This window comes from Papaver somniferum, chromosome 10, assembly GCF_003573695.1.
Source record: "Papaver somniferum cultivar HN1 chromosome 10, ASM357369v1, whole genome shotgun sequence".
Taxonomy (NCBI): Eukaryota; Viridiplantae; Streptophyta; class Magnoliopsida; order Ranunculales; family Papaveraceae; genus Papaver; species Papaver somniferum.
Window position 1 is genome coordinate 148,814,751 of NC_039367.1, and position 19,553 is coordinate 148,834,303.

Sequence of the window (19,553 nt, forward strand, 5' to 3'; positions counted from 1 at the left end):
ACTTCCTTTAGATTCTTTGGTGACGACATCTCTACTATGGCTTGAATCTTAGCTGGGTCTACCTCGATGCCCCTTTTCGTCACCAGATAACCGAGGAACTTCCCTGAGGTGACACCGAAAGTACATTTCTCCGGATTTACTTTCATGTGATGCTGTCTCATTGCATTGAAAATATTCCTCAGGTCCTGGTGGTGATTTTTACGCAGCTTGCTTTTGACGAGCATGTCGTCCACGTAGACTTCTAGGGTTCCTCCAATCCATGGTTTGAAGATAGCATCGACCATCCTTTGGTATGTTGCCCCTGCGTTTCGGAGCCCGAAAGGCATTCTGGTATAGCAATAAAGGCCATGTGGTGTATAGAATGCTGTGTGTTGCTGATCTTCTTCTGCCAGGGCTACTTGGTTGTAACCAGAGTATCCGTCCATAAACGACAGCTCCTCGTACCCTTCAACTGCTTCAACAAGTTGATCTATGCTCGGCAGGGGATAGCTGTCCTTTGGACACGCCTTGTTGAGATTGGTGAAGTCGATGCATATTCTAACCCCTCCATTTTTCTTAGGAACAATGACCATGTTGGATATCCAGGTAGGATACTTGACTTCCTTGATAAATCCTGCGTCTAGTAGCTTCCGAAGTTCTGTTTCTACCGCCTCATGATATTCTGGAGCCACTTTTCGTATTTTCTGCCTGAACGGGGGTGTGCCCTGTTTGATGCGTAGTTCATGTTGGATTACTTTTGGGTCTATCCCTGGCATATCTCCTAACTTCCAGGCGAACACATCCGCATATTCCTTAAGTAATTTGGTTAAGGAATGTTCTCTCCCTTCGCCCATGATGGTCCCGATTTTGACCCTCTTCGGGTCTTCTTCCGTTCCTATGTTGATTTCCTTAGTGGGTTCCACGGGTGTGAACATAGGCCTTGGGTTTCCGAGGACTGGGGCGCTCTTTAATTGCTATTTGGCGTGTTTCTGCTCTTTGTTGATTGTTGAGGTACTTGTTTCCGAGCCTCGGACATTACCCTCTTTCGTCAAGCCTTTTCCTGTGGTTTCCTTAAGGAATAGTTCCACGGCTTTCTCTTGCGTGGTTTCTTGATTTCTTACTCTTCGGATTTTTCGCTGTTCTTCTTGCTCGTTGTTGATATGATCCTGAGTGGCCTGGCATTCTCGTGTAGCGATTCGATCTCCCTTGATCTCCATAATTCCCTCGGGTGTTGGAAATCTGAGGTACTGGTGGTATGTTGCCGCAACTCCTTTGAGCTTGTGTACCCACTGTCGTCCAATAATGGCATTGTAGGGGGAAGGGGTATCCACCACACTGAATCGGGTATCCAGTTTCATGGGCCCTGCGTTAACCTGTAACACAATGTCTCCCAAGGGCTTTGTGGCCGCTCCATTGAATCCGTAGATGGTGTGATAAGAGGTCATCAACTGTTCATCGTGGAGCTTCATCCGCTTGAATGCGTCATAGAATAGGACATTCACAGAGCTTCCCCAGTCTATGAGGATCTTTTTGAGGTTACATCCCGCTATTGGTAATGTCAGGACCAAGGGATCGTTATGGTCTTCCATATCTTCTTCGATATCCTCGGCATCGAAGATGACAGGTAATTCCATCCATTTTTCATGTTCGTCCACTGTTATCCCATCAACCTTATATAACTCGCAGCGATCTTCGAATTGCTTCCGTAACCTTTTTCCAATCTGTGCTGTGAGCGAGGGTCCTGTGGCTTCGGAACACGAGATGGTGTTGATTGTTCGGTTTTCTTCCGGAAGTTGGACTGGTTTGGTTCGTTTGGATCTGTCCTCGGTAACCTCCTTCCGTATGTAATGTTTGAGCTCTCCCGCATCAATTAATTTTTGGATCATTATTTTAAGGTTCTTGCATTTTTCGGTCTGGTGTCCGTTGAAACAGTGATACTCACAGTAATCTTTAGACTTCTCGGATCTTGGGGGCTGCTTTCCCTTAGACCATGGCCATTCTAAGTTTTCCCTCCCTTTGATCTCCCGCAGGATACGAGCACAGCTAGCGTTGAGTTTCGTGTAAACTTGGTCTTCGAATTTTCGGTCGCCTGTTCTTCGTTCATCCCTCCGTTCCTTTCTATCTTCGTGAGGTCTCTCATCTGAGGAACCCCTTTTGGCCCCATTGGTTTGTTCTGCTGAATTGGTGCGGTGAGACCTCTGCGGATATGCCCTCGGGTTTTCCCGTTGAATTTCTTCAAGTCGAGCGTGCTTCTCGATAATTATTCGGAGATCGCCTTCTGTCTTGGGCACGCTCCCGTGAATTTCAACAAATAGGGGACTCATTCGGTCCAAGCCCCACTTATAGCAATTGATGCTCACCACTGGGTCCACGCTTCCTATGGCTTGGCAGATCCTATGCCATCTGTTTGTGTATTCTCTCGTGGTTTCCTTGTAGCCTATTGCTAGTGAGAAAAGCTTATCCATCCCAGTGTTTACAGTCTTGTTGTACATGTATGTTCTTAAGAATTTCTCTGCCAGTTGGTCGTATGAGTGTATGGAGTTTGGTGGCAGATTATCAAACCATGATAACGCCGATCCCTTCAAACTTGACGGGAAGTATCTACAGAGTACGGCGTCGTTCTGTCCCCATCTTGCTAGGACGCGGTTGTAGTACCGAACATGTGCAGCAGGGTCGCTGGACCCATCATAGCATTCGAACGTCGGGACAGGGCATTTCAGGGGAATAGGGGTGTTGGCCAAGCGATGCGTCAGGGGCGTGGAGTTAGCTTCTCTCATAACCTCTTCTAACCTTCCCCCTCCTTGTTTATTTTTCAATTGCCTGATCTCTGCCATCATCTCATCTCGCAGTTCCTCCATTGCGCGTTGGTGTTCTAAGTTCTTCAGATCATTTCCGTTTGATTCTCCATCGTCATAGTCCGGGTCGGATATGCTATGTCTCCTTGTTGCGTCTTCATTAGTCGCTAGGACGACTCTGCAGTCTTGGTTTGGCTCTGGTGCTTTGGAGCTTGCTTCATCAAGTTGTTGGTTGGTCTTTGTGCTTAGAGCAATCCGCTCCTTTAAATCTTGATTTTCTCTGGCCAAAAGTGCTACAGCTTCTGCGTAAACCTGTTGGTTCCTTCTCAGTTCCTCGAGCTCAGCCATTAGCTGGTGTGATTGGTTGGACCCCTGATTGGGAGTCCCCGCACGTGCCGCTACAGCCGTGGCGCCACCCTCCTCCATGGTCTGTACCAAAGGTGGCAGGGGTTCAACTTCTGTTGCTGGTGTTTCCAAATTGGAGTGAGCGCCCCTTTGCGGTGCCCGAGCCGTCGGTATGGTTTGGTTCTGGTTATTTGTTAGCGGCATTCCAAAGGTTAGCAGATGCGCGGGTTGGAATGTTCTGGATTCATCCACCCTTTCCCTTGGTTGGTTAAGTTGACTCATGGCGAAGGTATTGCTAGCCTACGCGGCCTTCGGGACTACCGCGGCTTCCCCGTATTTTATCGTTGCTGCTCTGAGAGCCGCCATTGCAACTGAATTAGCGTTCATGGGTGAAGTGATTTCAGTTGTATCCTGCCTTCGATTGGTCATTTTAGTTTTATCTCCTTTCTGCTTGCTTCGGGTGATGATCGGGGTTGTCCGGGGTGTTTCTTTTGACAAAGCTTTGGATTTTCCTGCTTCCTGCGTCTTCTCCATCACGTGCCTTTTTGTTGACGAAATCTAGCGTAAACTCGCCTTCTTTACTCACAACACGTTCTCTCTGTATAAATTTATTCAAACAGAAACGGGAATATCCGCGTGAAGCGGGTTAGTTGTCGAAATACAATTTTTCAAAAGCGGGTTTATTAAAGGCGATCTTTAGTATATATAAAAAAAACTATGAAAACTGTAAATCCGACGGATTAGGACAATAACCCATGCTTGGAACACTAACTCTTATCGAAGGCAAAAGGTGGGTTTTTGAATATAATACTGTTGACGAATGATCTATACAGTCAGAGCTGATAAAATCGGAGCAATCGTATGCCAAATTAGAATGAAATCACAGGACAAGATAAATCTTTTACCGGGACGAAGTTCCCTGTTTCTAGCGCCAAATTGTGGACACACGAACTACGCGGGGTCCGAATGCCCGCAATCAATTGTTAAAGTCTAAAGAGATTACGATGATGATACCCGGATGTGGGTTCATTGGCTCAAAACCCACGGGTTTATCATGGCCTCCTCCAACTTCCCCATGCGTAGCGATTATGCATGGGGTACAAATATAAAAGGAAAACAACATATATAAGCAAATGCATGCGGAACTAAATAAATGCAAAGTGCTGAAATGTAAATAAGACCAAGGTTTACGTGGTTCAGCACTAAGGCCTACGTCCACGGGGTTTGTTGTTCTGCTATATTATTCACGGTTACACGAATAGTTTGAATGACTTGGGGTTTACATATTTCTCTCCACTATGGGATTCCTTACCTTTGCTATTCTCTCTCTCTCTCTCTCCTCTGATGTTTTCGATTTTGACCCTCTTTGGGTCTTCTTCCGTTCCTATGTTGATTTCCTTAGTGGGTTCCACGGGTGTGAACATAGGCCTTGGGTTTCCGAGGACTGGGGCGCTCTTTAATTGCTATTTGGCGTGTTTCTGCTCTTTGTTGATTGTTGAGGTACTTGTTTCCGAGCCTCGGACATTACCCTGTATCATCAAGCCTTTTCCTGTGGTTTCCTTAAGGAATAGTTCTACGGCTTTCTCTTGCGTGGTTTCTTGATTTCTTACTCTTCGGATTTTTCGCTGTTCTTCTTGCTCGTTGTTGATATGATCCTGAGTGGCCTGGCATTCTCGTGTAGCGATTCGATCTCCCTTGATCTCCATAATTCCCTCAGGTGTTGGAAATCTTAGGTACTGGTGGTATGTTGCCGCCACTCCTTTGAGCTTGTGTACCCACTGTCGTCCAATAATGGCGTTGTAGGGGGAAGGGGTATCCACCACACTGAATCGGGTATCCAGTTTCATGGGCCCTGCGTTAACCTGTAACACAATGTCTCCCAAGGGCTTCGTGGCCGCTCCATTGAATCCGTAGATGGTGTGATAAGAGGTCATCAATTGTTCATCATGGAGCTTCATCCGCTTGAATGCGTCATAGAATAGGACATTCACAGAGCTTCCCCCGTCTATGAGGATCTTTTTGAGGTTACATCCCGCTATTGGTAATGTCAGGACCAAGGGATCGTTATGGTCTTCCATATCTTCTTCGATATCCTCGGCATCGAAGATGACAGGTAATTCCATCCATTTTTCATGTTCGTCCACTGTTATCCCATCGACCTTATATAACTCGCAGCGATCTTCGAATTGCTTCCGTAACCTTTTTCCAATCTGTGCTGTGAGCGAGGGTCCTGTGGCTTCGGAACACGAGATGGTGTTGATTGTTCGGTTTTCTTCCGGAAGTTGGACTGGTTTGGTTCGTTTGGATCTGTCCTCGGTAACCTCCTTCCGTATGTAATGTTTGAGCTCTCCCGCATCAATTAATTTTTGGATCATTATTTTAAGGTTCTTGTATTTTTCGGTCTGGTGTCCGTTGAAACAGTGATACTCACAGTAATCTTTAGACTTCTCGGATCTTGGGGGCTGCTTTCCCTTAGACCATGGCCATTCTAAGTTTTCCCTCCCTTTGATCTCCCGCAGGATACGAGCATAGCTAGCGTTGAGTTTCGTGTAAACTTGGTCTTCGAATTTTCGGTCGCCTGTTCTTCGTTCATCCCTCCGTTCCTTTCTATCTTCGTGAGGTCTCTCATCTGAGGAACCCCTTTTGGCCCCATTGGTTTGTTCTGCTGAATTGGTGCGGTGAGACCTCTGCGGATATGCCCTCGGGTTTTCCCGTTGAATTTCTTCAAGTCGAGCGTGCTTCTCGATAATTATTCGGAGATCGCCTTCTGTCTTGGGCACGCTCCCGTGAATTTCAACAAATAGGGGACTCATTCGGTCCAAGCCCCACTTATAGCAATTGATGCTTACCACTGGGTCCACGCTTCCTATGGCTTGGCAGATCCTATGCCATCTGTTTGTGTATTCCCTCGTGGTTTCCTTGTAGCCGATTGCTAGTGAAAAAAGCTTATCCATCCCCGTGTTTACAGTCTTGTTGTACATGTATGTTCTTAAGAATTTCTCTGCCAGTTGGTCGTATGAGTGTATGGAGATTGGTGGCAGATTATCAAACCATGATAACGCCGATCCCTTCAAACTTGACGGGAAGTATCTACAGAGTACGGCGTCGTTCTGTCCCCATCTCGCTAGGACGCGGTTGTAGTACCGAACATGTGCAGCAGGGTCGCTGGACCCATCATAGCATTCGAACGTCGGGACAGGGCATTTCAGGGGAATAGGGGTGTTGGCCAAGCGATGCGTCAGGGGCGTGGAGTTAGCTTCTCTCATAACCTCTTCTAACCTTCCCCCTCCTTGTTTATTTTTCAATTGCCTGATCTCTGCCATCATCTCATCTCGCAGTTCCTCCATTGCGCGTTGGTGTTCTAAATTCTTCAGATCATTTCCGTTTGATTCTCCATCGTCATAATCCAGGTCGGATACGCTATGTCTCCTTGTCGCGTCTTCATTAGTCGCTAGGACGACTCTGCAGTCTTGGTTTGGCTCTGGTGCTTTGGAGCTTGCTTCATCAAGTTGTTGGTTGGTCTTTGTGCTTAGAGCAATCCGCTCCTTTAAATCTTGATTTTCTCTGGCCAAAAGTGCTACAGCTTCTGCGTAAACCTGTTGGTTCCTTCTCAGTTCCTCGAGCTCAGCCATTAGTTGGTGTGATTGGTTGGACCCCTGATTGGGAGTCCCCGCACGTGCCGCTACAGCCGTGGCGCCGCCCTCCTCCATGGTCTGTATTAAAGGTGGCAGGGGTTCAACTTCTGTTGCTGGTGTTTCCAAATTGGAGTGAGCGCCCCTCTGCGGTGCCCGAGCCGCCGGTATGGTTTGATTCTGGTTATTTGTTAGCGGCATTCCAAAGGTTAGCAGATGCGCGGGTTGGAATGTTCTGGATTCATCCACCCTTTCCCTTGGTTGGTTAAGTTGACTCATGGCGAAGGTATTGCTAGCCTCCGCAGCCTTCGGGACTACCGCGGCTTCCCCGTATTTTATCGTTGCTGCTCTGAGAGCCGCCATTGCAACAGAATTAGCGTTCATGGGTGAAGTGATTTCAGTGGTATCCTGCCTTCGATTGGTCATTTTAATTTTATCTCCTTTCTGCTTGCTTCGGGTGATGATCGGGGTTGTCCGGGGTGTTTCTTTTGACAAAGCTTTGGATTTTCCTGCTTCCTGCGTCTTCTCCATCACGTGCCTTTTTGTTGACGAAATCTAGCGTAAACTCGCCTTCTTTACTCACAACACGTTCTCTCTGTATAAATTTATTCAAACAGAAACGGGAATATCCGCGTGAAGCGGGTTAGTTGTCGAAATACAATTTTTCAAAAGCGGGTTTATTAAAGGCGATCTTTAGTATATAAAAAAAAACTATGAAAATTGTAAATCCGACGGATTAGGAAAATAACCCACGCTTGGAACACTAACTCTTATCGAAGGCAAAAAGTGGGTTTTTGAATATAATACTGTTGACGAATGATCTATACAGTCAGAGCTGATAAAATCGGAGCAATCGTATGCCAAATTAGAATGAAATCACAGGACAAGATAAATCTTTTACCGGGACGAAGTTCCCTGTTTCTAGCGCCAAATTGTGGACACACGAACTACGCGGGGTCCGAATGCCCGCAATCAATTGTTAAAGTCTAAAGAGATTACGATGGTGATACCCTGATGTGGGTTCATTGGCTCAAAACCCACGGGTTTATCATGGCCTCCTCCAAATTCCCCGTGCGTAGCGATTATGCATGGGGTACAAATATAAAAGGAAAGCAACATATATAAGCAAATGCATGCGGAACTAGATGAATGTAAAGTGCTGAAATGTAAATAAGACCAAGATTTACGTGGTTCAGCACTAAGGCCTACATCCACGGGGTTTGTTGTTCTACTATATTATTAACGGTTACACGAATAGTTGAATGACTTGGGGTTTACATATTTCTCTCCACTATGGGATTCCTTACCTTTGCTATTCTCTCTCTCTCCTGATCTTTTTTCGATCCCCCTCCCCCTTTGTGGAGATTGGGTATTTATAAGGTAGGAACGTGGGACCCATCTCTGAAGACCGTTGGAACCTTATCTTCTAGTGTCTTGTGTCCATCACGCAGAGGTCTGCGTTTCCCCCTCGATCCCGCGGAGGCATCTTCGCTCGTTCCATAGGTCGGTCGACACGTGCACTGAGCAGAGTGTTTAATGCGGGTGGTTGAGGGGTCTGCTCGTGTCAGACAAGTGTCTTCTGCCCCTGTCAGTCCGTGTCAGCTGACTTTCTCTCCACCGTTGATCTTAGCTCCTCTTCTGGGGATGAGATAAAGCAACTCCTAGGGGTTTATTTGGTGCTTCGCGACGCATCGTGTTTTGATGTTTTGGCTTGCATGCTTTCCACGTACCTTTCTGTATACACGTGTCCGATAGTGAGATATATGTGTACACAAGAACATAAGAAACAGAAACACTTATTTACAATTTACAACATGAAAAAATATCATGTACTTTGAGAAGATTTAAGATTAAACACCGGAGACACCATCGCAAGCACAAACATCATTACCACCTTGATTAGGTTCAATACTAATGCAACAACAAAATAGACCCAACAGTAAGATAAAAACCGAAGCTGTTATCAGTGCTTCCACCCAATTCAAGTACTTTTCCATGAAAAACTTGCTCTTACCACCGCAGAAGACGTTGTTCTTCTTACGCAGCACCGTTGTTTACCGTTCATCTTCTCGATTTTCAAATTCTAAGAAGTGTTGTTCCCAAGTCACAGACTATAAAGGTTGCATCATCAGCTGCAGAATGAAATGATAAAACAGATTGGAGTGACTGTTACACAAATGGTTTTGAGTTTCAGACCCACAAAAAAAAAAAAACTTGAATGGATTTTCTTTAAAACCAGCTAGTTAGTTGCTTTTATTTATAAAATCCTCTGCACAACTATCATTCATGAAGCCAACGCAGCCAGACAGACACATAAAGTTTCTTCTTAATTTTTGGAAATAAATAAAGTATTCCAAACTGAAATTGTTACGACTAGTAGTTAGTTGCTTTGAACTGTTTTGTTGATCCGTAGTTGTACACACGTATTGTTTTACGTGGTTACAAAGCAGAGACGTATTGAAATCTTAACGTCAAATTATTGATGATGCCAGCCATTAGACAAACATATATTGGTTAAGAGTTGTAATCACGTTGGGGGTACTGAAAAACGTTGTTCTCAAGCACACTGCACTCATATTGTATTGACCAAAATATATTGCTTGTAAAAATCTCCAATGTACCAAATGGGAATATTCAAATAACAATACTTTTTTTATTCCAGGAGTTTGAAAGGAGAATAAAAAGAAGATCAATAATATTCTTAGCAACGAACAACTTGTGGATCAAAAATTCTCTTGTGACAGGTGTATACCACAAAGAAAAGGCAACCAAACAAGTGCTAACCTAAGGAAAAAAAAATTAAGATAAGGGCAACCCATTTTCTCGGGTAATGAGCACTAGTCAATACCGGCAACATAGATTAGTCATTCAGTCTTATCAACAACTTTTTCTCTCTTTCTCAAAATCCCTATATCCATTTTATTCTCCATTTCTCCTCCTGAAATTGAAACTAACAAGATTTGAAGATAAATTAGATGGCTTCTTGAATATCTTAAGACTATGATCTTTACTGTTTAGCAGCTAATAATGGTGATACATGATTCCTAAATGGGTTTAGCTACTGTGGTCTTCCCAAGTCCACCCCATCCCCATGGTGGTGAATGGGAGCACTGGAAAGACTACATTTACTCAACTCCTTTACAAACAGAACAGCATCTCCTGCTAAGTTTTCATCATTGTTCTTGATGGGTATGAAACACAGCACAGAACATCTATTACAGGTAACCTTATGCTGCTTTGTTTCGAATTATGTGGGTATAGTTGTGATTGTGGCAATCCAGTTTTTCTGTTTGGGATTGTTGATTATTGGATTGTATCGACTATTGAGATGTTTGACATAGTACATATTCTTGTCTTGGATTTGATGATAATTTCCTTGAGGAGAAATGTTCCTCTTGGCTAGAATTTATATAAAACCATATAATATCTTTTGTGTTTACAACCCAAGTAAATGGAGATAATCTCCTAAAGGTAAATAAGGCAAGAGGATAATATAAAGTCTATTACATCCCCTTAGTCTGAGCGGGAGACAAACAAACGCTAAGACTAGAACGAAAGCGAACAAATAGCTGTCGAGAAAGCCCCTTGGTAAAGATGTCAGCATATTGGTTCTCAGAGGGAACATCTAAGACTTGAATGGCACCAATACGAACTCATTCACGAACAAAATGTATATCAATCTCCACATGTTTGGTGCATTGATGTTGAACAGGATCTCCAGACATATATATCGCACTTACATTGTCACAGTAAACAATAGTAGCACGTCGTAGAGATAGTCGGAGCTCTAGAAGAAGATTGCGAAGCCATGTTGTTTCAGCAACCGCATTTGCTACTCCCCGGTATTCAGCTTCGGCACTGGATCGAGAGACTGTGCCTTGACGCTTGGAGGACCAGGAGATGAGGTTGTCACCAAGAAAGACACAAAAACCAGATATCGATCGTCGAGAATCAGGACAACCCTCCCAGTCAGCATCAGAGTATGCTGTTAAGCCATAGATAGAGGAGACCGAGAGAAATAGTCTGTGGTTGATGGTGCCCTGAAGATAGCGATGGATTCGCTTGAGGGCATGCATGTGAGGCTCACGAGGATCATACATAAATAGACATACCTGCTGAACTGCATATGAAATATCTGGCTGAGTAAAAGTGAGGTACTGAAGAGCACCCGCTAGGCTTCTGTATAGAGTGGGATCTGAAAGTGTCGGGCCAGAGGTAGCACTGAGCTTGGAATTTGTGTCGACCGGACTAGTCACTGGATTACATTTTTTCATGGAGGCACGCGCGATGATGTCTTGTGCATATAATGACTGAGACAAAAATAATCCTGAGGATGAACGAGTAACAGTGATGCCCAGAAAATGATGTAGTGGACCAAGGTCAGACATAACAAACTCTCTCTTCATCAAATCAATGAAGCGGCATAGGAGAGCATCAGTAGAGGCAGTCAAAATAATGTCATCAACATATAAAACTAAGTATGCCTTTTCTGATCCTGATTGATAAACAAAAAGTGAGGGATCACATACACTACCACGGAAACCACAACCTGTGATAAACTTGGCAAATCTCTGAAACCACACCCGAGGAGCCTGCTTGAGACCATATAACGATCTGCGTAATCGACATACGTAATCAGGGTGATCCGGATCAACAAATACTGGAGGCTGATGCATATAAACTGTCTCGGTCAGATCACCATGGAGAAAAGCATTCTTAACATCTAGTTGATGGATTGGCCAAGAACGCGAAGTAGCAATAGTAAGAACAATACGAATAGTAGAAGGTTTGACAACCGGACTAAACGTTTCAAAACAATCAACCCCAACCTGCTGAGATTTGCCATTAGCAACAAGACGAGCCTTGTGTCGCTGCAAAGATCCATCAGCATTATATTTGTGACAAAAAAGCCACATGGAACGAATAACATGAGCATCACGAGGTCGTGGTACAAGTTCCCACGTATTAGTTTTCAACATAGAATTGTACTCATCTTTCATGGAGGAATTCCAATTTATATCCCTAAGAGCATACAAGTGAGAGCGAGGAATTGGAGAGATATGCCGTAAAGTTTGAACATGGAGATTGAGCCGGTGGATCGGTCGGTAAATACCACGGGAGGATCGAGTAACAGGACGAGAAGGAGCTGTAGTGGGGGGGGGGGATGTTGTAGTGGGAAGGACAGTAGTAGGTGGCGAGGATGGGGAGTCTGTAGTGGGAAGGACAGTAGTAGGGACGGTAGTGGAGTTACAATCTGTAACAGTAGGGGAAGAGGAGATGGTGGAGTCTGCAGCTGTGGAATTAGTGCAGAGAGGACCCGGAGAAACTGACTTAGAGAAGATATTGGACAGACGTAGGTACAAGATTCTATTAGGGGAAGGTGGGTGTGCAGACATAGGAGCTGGTGGAACTGACGTACGTACAGGTGGAGGAAGTGGAACTGACGTAGGCTGGGAGGTTGGAAGTGGAACAGACGCATCATATGTGAAGTTGGACCGACGGTGAGGAGGGGTATAGGGTCCTGAAGTAGTGGGTGGGATAGTGGAAGCCTGGGTGTCAGTAGGTTGATCATGCTGTATAGATGGGTAAGAGAGGTTATAGGAAGAATGAAGGAGATTTAGGGGAGACTCGACAGTAAAAGAGGTATTTGTAGTGAGATTTGTGAAGGGAAATACATTTTCATCGAAAGTTACATGACGAGAGATAATAATCTTGTTTGTGCCAAGATCAAGGCAGCGGTATCCACGGTGGTTGGGAGGAAAACCAAGAAAGACACACCTAGTGGAACGAGGGGAGAGTTTGTGAGGAGTTGTGGACGAGAGATTTGGATAGCAAAGGCAACCAAAAGTACGTAGATGTTCATACGTTGGTTGTCATTGATAAAGAATAGACACGGGTGAGTGAAAATTAAGGACTTTGGTGGGTAGAAAATTATGTAGATAGACAGCCATATGGAGAGAGTAGACCTAATATTTTGGAGGAACGGAAGCGTGAGACATAAGGGTACGGGTGATATCATTGATACGACGTATCATACGTTCGGCCTTGCCATTTTGGGATGAAGTTTGGGGTCAAGAGAAACGAAAAACAAGACCATTATTACGAGAAAAAGTATGGAAGGGAGAGTTGTCAAATTCACGACCCATGTCATATTGAAAACATTTTATTTGTCGTTCAAATTGAGTTTGAACGAAAGAAGGAAATTCCAAAAAATTGCTATAAATTTGGGACTTAAATTTCAAAGGGTAGACCCATAGATAGTTGGTAAAATCATCAAGCAATATAAGATAATATCGAAAACCGGTATCGATATGTAATGTAATGTCCATAAATCGCTATGTATGATATCAAAGGGTGCAAAAGTAATGGAATTAAATTCATAAAATGGAAATCGAACATGTTTACTAACTTGACATGAATGACAAAGTTGAGAAGAATTATTCTTATTACAATGAATAGAATTATTTTTGCATAAGACATCTAAAATTTCCTTGCCAGGGTGGCCAAGGCAGCTATGCCAAATATTTGGCGAAAAAGCAGCAAGGGAAATGGGAGAAGGCTGGGACGATTTTGTAGGTGGCACGACAGAGTTGGTGATAGGGTAGAGCTCCCCGGAACTATTGCACCGAAGGATAATCCTTCTCGAACTCAGATCTTTCACAAAAAAAACAGATGGATCAAACTCAACAGACACACGATTATCAGTGGTGAACTTACGAACATAAACTAAGTTTTTGATAATATCGGGAACAACAAGAGTATTTTTGAGTTGAAGGGTGCGAGAAGGGAGGTTTATGAGCTTGGTACCACTAGCAGTAACTGGAATGCTATTTCCATTGCCAACTAAGATAGACCGTACAGTACTAGAATTCGTAACGCCATGTAAAGTACCTGAATCAGCAGTGAGATGCGAGGTAGCACTGGTATCCATGTAGAAATCATCATCGGGTTGCTGTAGATGCATAGAACTATATGCCTTAGCAATGTCTGTGAGCTTCAGTTGTTCCGTCGCCATTGATTTTAATGGTTTAGAGAAAATAGGATCGTAGAGGGGCTGATACCATCTTGGATTTGATGATAATTTCCTTGAGGAGAAATGTTCCTCTTGGCTAGAATATACATAAAACCATATAATATCTTTTGTGTTTACAACCCAAGTAAATGGAGATAATCTCCTAAAGGTAAATAAGGCAAGAGGATAATATAAAGTCTATTACCTTGTTAGCTGATAGTTAGCTACTGTGATACCTTTACACATAACAAAATAATTGGAATCATTCTTTAGAGCAAGCCTTACGGTGGAATCCATCCATCTTCCATTTTCTATGCCACCTCAGCACTTGGAACTGTTGATGGAAGCGCAAGTCTAATGGTGGAACACAGAAAACGCAAATAAGAATACCGTAAAACGCGAATAATAATAGCGCCAGGGAAACGCTATTAATAATAACGCTAGACTTTAGTCAACGGTCAAAACGCCAATCTTATTAGCGCCAAACGCAATTGTTAATAGCGCTAAGCGCTAATCTTATTAGCGCTTTTTCGTTCATATATCCAGTAACACCATCGACCCCTTCTTCTTCTTCCTCTCACAGTTCATCTTCTCTGAAAAAAGAAGAACAACAACCTAAAACCCAGCACAACTCAAATAAATCAAATTGCTTCAAAGGGTTTGTTCTATGCTGCATAAGGAATCGAATCAAACTTAAATTTCTCAATTTGATTGAGAATCCAAAGAGAGGTTAGTTGAATTATAATTTGAGTTTAGTTTATAGTTTGATGAAATGTTAGGAATTTAGATGATATTATTGTTGATTGTATGCATGATACTCGATTGTATGATGAACGATAACAATTTTGATTCACAATGACGAATATGACATGTAATTTAGGGTTTTAGATGATGAATATTGTGTTATTTAGGGTTTTAGATGATGAACATTGTGAAATTGCCATGAGATAATGAATTAACATGTGTTAGTTACATTATGTAAACAATTTTAGGTCATTGTTTGACTATATTGATTTTAATTTGATGATTTTGTATAGATTGTGGATATGGATGTGTTTATGACCTTGGGTTCAAAAGAACCGGATGAGAAACATATTTCTACAAGTATAGACCCACTTGATACACAACATTATATCACGTTTAGAAGTAATATAGAAGACCTTGAGGATTTATATGATCGTGTGGTGGTTCATGAAAGTGCTAGTCAAGTTCTTCAAAATTCCGGCCTTGCTAGATTTTTTGAAATTATAATTAAGAGAGGTGATCAACAACTAGATTATGCAATCATAGAGAGGTGGCGGTATAGTACCAATTCGTTTCATTTCCCAAACTTTGAAATTAGTTTCACCCCTTTAGATTTTGTTCACTTAACTGGAATTCCTATTGGAAATGATCGTAGAAGATTGGAACATGCCGCTACAAGTAAAAGGAAAAGTAGAGAAAACCAACAACTAGAGGATACCTACTTTGGACCTTTGCATGGGTATGCAAAGTACAACAAGAACTCACCTGAATTTCCTATTAGTTGCCTCGCAAACTATATCAAGGACAATCCAATTAATGATGAAAATTGGGAGATTGTGACTCGATACTTCTTATTATGGGTGATTTCAAAAGTTTTATTGGCACGTACCACTACAAGAGCAAGCAAAGGTTGGATCGCTTCCTTGCGTGATTTGAATGTGATTGGTAATTATGATTGGGGTTCGGCTTGTTTTAGTCACTTGTATAGTAGCATGAGTGCGGTTGCTAGAGGTGGAAAAAGCATGAGTCCCGCAAGAAGCGACCCAAGATGGCATGAAGAGGATGGCCCTCGTCGACCAACGGGGAAAAGGGCTCAACAAAGGGAAGCTTCGGAGCTATTGGCCATCAACGACGGAACTGAGCGTATTTTGAAACATTTTAGTGAAGAGAATGCAAAAAAGATGGCAAGATTGGATGGACAAGAAGAATATTTATTAACTATTGCAGAGACAAAAAAGAAATCCGTGGATTTGGCTTTGGAGAAACATGAACTCGAAGTGTTGGATGTGGTGGTTGAGACCTTGCCGGAATGGAAGCAGCAATTTATGTTGGATAAACAAAATAAGATTTTGGAAAAACATGGTTATCCTCCTAGAACACTTGGTTATCCTAGCACTAGCAATGTTCGTCATTTCAATATATGAAACCATGTAGCTTATGGAACTATGTAGCTTCAATTATGTTTTTTTCTTTTTTTTTTTTGCAATTTGATGTAGTGGAATCAATGTAGTTGAAGTATTTTTAGTATCAATCAATTTTATCTTCTTTTTGATTTGATTTTTTCAATATATGAAACCAAAAAACTAGTTTGTTCAAGAGGAAAAAAATGAGAGAGTAGAAAAAAATCTAAGTATAGGATTGGAAAAGTGGAGTGGCTCCTGGATGTTTTTTGTGGTTAGCGCAATTAAGATTGGCGCTGAAAAACGCTAGTGTTAATAGAGCTGAACGCCATTCTTTTTAGCGCTTGACTTACGCTATTTTGATTAGCATTCAGCGCCATTCATATTGGTGTTTCTTGTCCTCTACAGCGTCAATCTTATTGGCGTTCAGCGTTATTCTTATTGGCGTTTAGATGGATTTCACGAACCCTTCCACCAAAACATGGAACGTTGCTTGGATTTTCTGTGGAAAACCCCAACTTGGAAGCCATTAGACTTGACATTCCATGAATTTTCCACACTTGGAATAGGTTGGATTCCACCGTAAGACTTGCTCTTAAAGTTAGAGTTCCAATTGGACCCAAAATAAGGATTGTTTCGAGGAGTTGTAACACTAGGTCACTTCTATTCTACTATCATTAGAGGTCTTTGTTTCCAGGAACTTATAGGTCCTTCCTTTGGACTGTTTCAGGAAATGGGGTTTCAACCTAATTTTTGATGGGAAGTAGGGCGAATAGATTCCCGTTGGAGCTCTCAGTCTATTTTACTGAGATATTCAACCCATGTTAGTGAGCTAAAACTATTGGATTCAAGCTCCTAGTTGTTTTTGTTCTCTTTGGCAGTGGAGACAGGTTGGGTGGAAGGAGGTTGATGTGATGCAGTAACTAGAACATGGGTAGACCTTACTTTTAAATGTTTTTGTCGATAAAAAACTTCGTTTAGGTACTGAATTTGTTATGATAAGAAGAACCTGGAGTTAAGGTACAACTTCATTCAATGAGTTCCACAAGAAAAGCCTTAGTTTAGGTACTGAGTTTGGTATGACGAAGAAATTGGAGTGAAGCTACAACTTCATTCAATAATTTTCACAAAGTGAGGCCTTAGTTTAGGTACTGAGTTTGGTATGATGAAGCAACTGGAGTGAAGGTACACCTTCATTTAATGATTTCCACAAGAAAAGCCTTCGTTTAGTACAAGGAAGAGTCCATGTGAATGACAAGTTTTATTTTTTTTCATGTATATCTTGAGATCTCTAACATTACAATTTGGACTCTTAACTTGAAACCGTGTACTATAAATGCACAGAAACACACATCTAGTTCTAGCATTTGATATTCAATCATTCAACCATTTCTTTCTTTTTTCTGCACCTTCAATGGAGACATGTGGGTATGGGAATGATGGTATTTACAGATCTTTAAGACCTCCTCTGTATCTGCCTGAAGATCCAAATACTTCTTTAGTCTCATTCCTATTCAGAAACTCAGAATCTTATCCTGATAAGGTTGCCATTGTTGATGTTGATTCTGGTGAAACATTAACTTTCAAAGAACTCAAATCTATGGTGGTTAAGGTTTCTATTGGTTTCTTTAAGTTGGGTATTGAAAAGGGTGATGTTGTTGCAATTCTTGCACCAAATTCTGCTCAATTTATTGTATATTTCTTAGGGATTGTTGCTATCGGTGCTATAGCAGCTACTTTTAATCCCTTAAACACAACAGCTGAAATTTCAAAGCAAATCAAGGAATCCAAGCCAAAGTTGATTGTTACGGTTGAACAATTGTATGAAAAAATTAAAGGACTTGGTTTACCATTTGTAATTTTGGGTTCTTTAAATTCTTCTTTATCTGGCTCAGAATTTACAGAATTTTCTAAGTTAGTTGAATAATCCGGGTCTGATATTTCTTCGGGGTTTTCTTATGTTCCAGTTAAGCAAACTGATACTACCTCATTACTATATACATCTGGTACTACTAGTGTGAGTAAGGGTGTGGTGTTAACCCATGGAAATTTCATTGCTGCATCTCAGATGGTTACATCAGATCAAGATTGTAATGGAGAAATAGATAGTGTGTTTCTCTGTTTCCTTCCAATGTTTCATATATTTTCGGTAATTTCATATGCACAGCTTCAAAGAGGGAATACATTGGTTTCGATGGGGAAATTTGATTTAGAAATGGTTTTGAGATCAGTGGAGAAACGTAGAGTCACTCATTTATTTGTTTATCCTGCAGTTGTGATTGCTTTGGCTAAACAGAATTTGGTGAGGAATTATGATTTGTCTTCTCTAAAGGTTCTAGGCTCTGGTGCGGCACCACTTAGGAAGGATATAATGGAAGAATGTGCAAGTATATTACCACAAACTACCATAATTCAAGGTTATGGCATGACAGAGACTTGTGGAATTGTTTCTTTCGAGAATCCGTACGAGGGAGTTCGGAACTCTGGCTCAACAGGGCTCCTTGTTCCAGGGGTTGAATCTAAAATTATTAGTGTTCACACAATGAACCCTCTGCCCCCTACTCAGCTTGGTGAAATTTGGGTTCGAGGTCAAAATATGATGCAAGGTTATCTCAACAATCCAGAGGAATCTAAATTGATTATAGATAATCAGGGCTGGGTTCATACTGGAGATTTTGGGTATTTTGATGAACAAGGACAACTTTTTGTTGTGGACCGGATAAAAGAACTCATCAACTATAAAGGAATTCATATTGCACCATCAGAGCTTGAAGGGTTGCTGGTTTCTCACCCTGATATATTAGATGCAGTTGTCATCCCATATCCTGATGCCGAAGCTGGTGAGATCCCAGTAGCATATATTGTGCGTGCTCCCAACAGCTCATTGAACGAAGCAGATGTTCAGAGATTTATTGAACTGCAAGTAGCACCATTCAAAAGATTGCGCAAGGTAACATTTGTTAGTACTGTTCCGAAATCAGGTGGCGGAAAGATCAAAAGAAGAGAGCTTATTGATAAGGTACGGCAGAATATGAGGCTAACTAAGATTACATACAATGGCATATGCTCTATGCTCCTTGCTTATGTATTCCTATATAGCTATCCAGCATAAGAAAATGTTACAAGTCTAGGTTAAGGTGAGTGCTTATCTGTTGAAGATAGGAACTGTTCAGTGTGTTTGCCATGGGTTGTGGGTGTGTTTTTGTGGCAATTAAGAGTGTGTTTTCGAGGGGTGTTGTATTCTAATTTTTATTGAAATGTATGTTTGAAATTCGTTACTCGTAATCAATCTTGTTCATCTAGACTAGCTAAAATTGAGAAAAGGAGACACAAAAGGCAACATGTTTATGTCCAACATACCAATAAAAGGAATGGCTTGGATTCTAATACAATCATATATATGAGATTCAAAGCAATGCACTTGGTAAGAAAAACTTTATTGCATAGTGAATTAACAATCCATCCTGAAATTTTGAGCTCACAACTAAATGAAAATGTCTTCAAAGAAACTTGATCAATCCTGAAATTATCTGTTGGTATTTCTTCAAACATGAGAACTAAAACTTACTTGCTTCGCCCACAAATGAAATAACTTCTGGGTTAGTGGTTGGTATATCGTTAAAAAATTCTCGACTAAGATATGAGT

At 42.0% G+C, this 19,553-nt stretch overlaps 1 pseudogene; it reads left to right on the forward strand.

Annotated features, from left to right (window-relative positions):
* Positions 1 to 16,997: 16,997 nt before the first annotated feature.
* LOC113317837 lies at positions 16,998 to 19,323 on the forward strand (annotated as a pseudogene).
* The last annotated feature ends 230 nt before the right edge of the window (positions 19,324 to 19,553 follow it).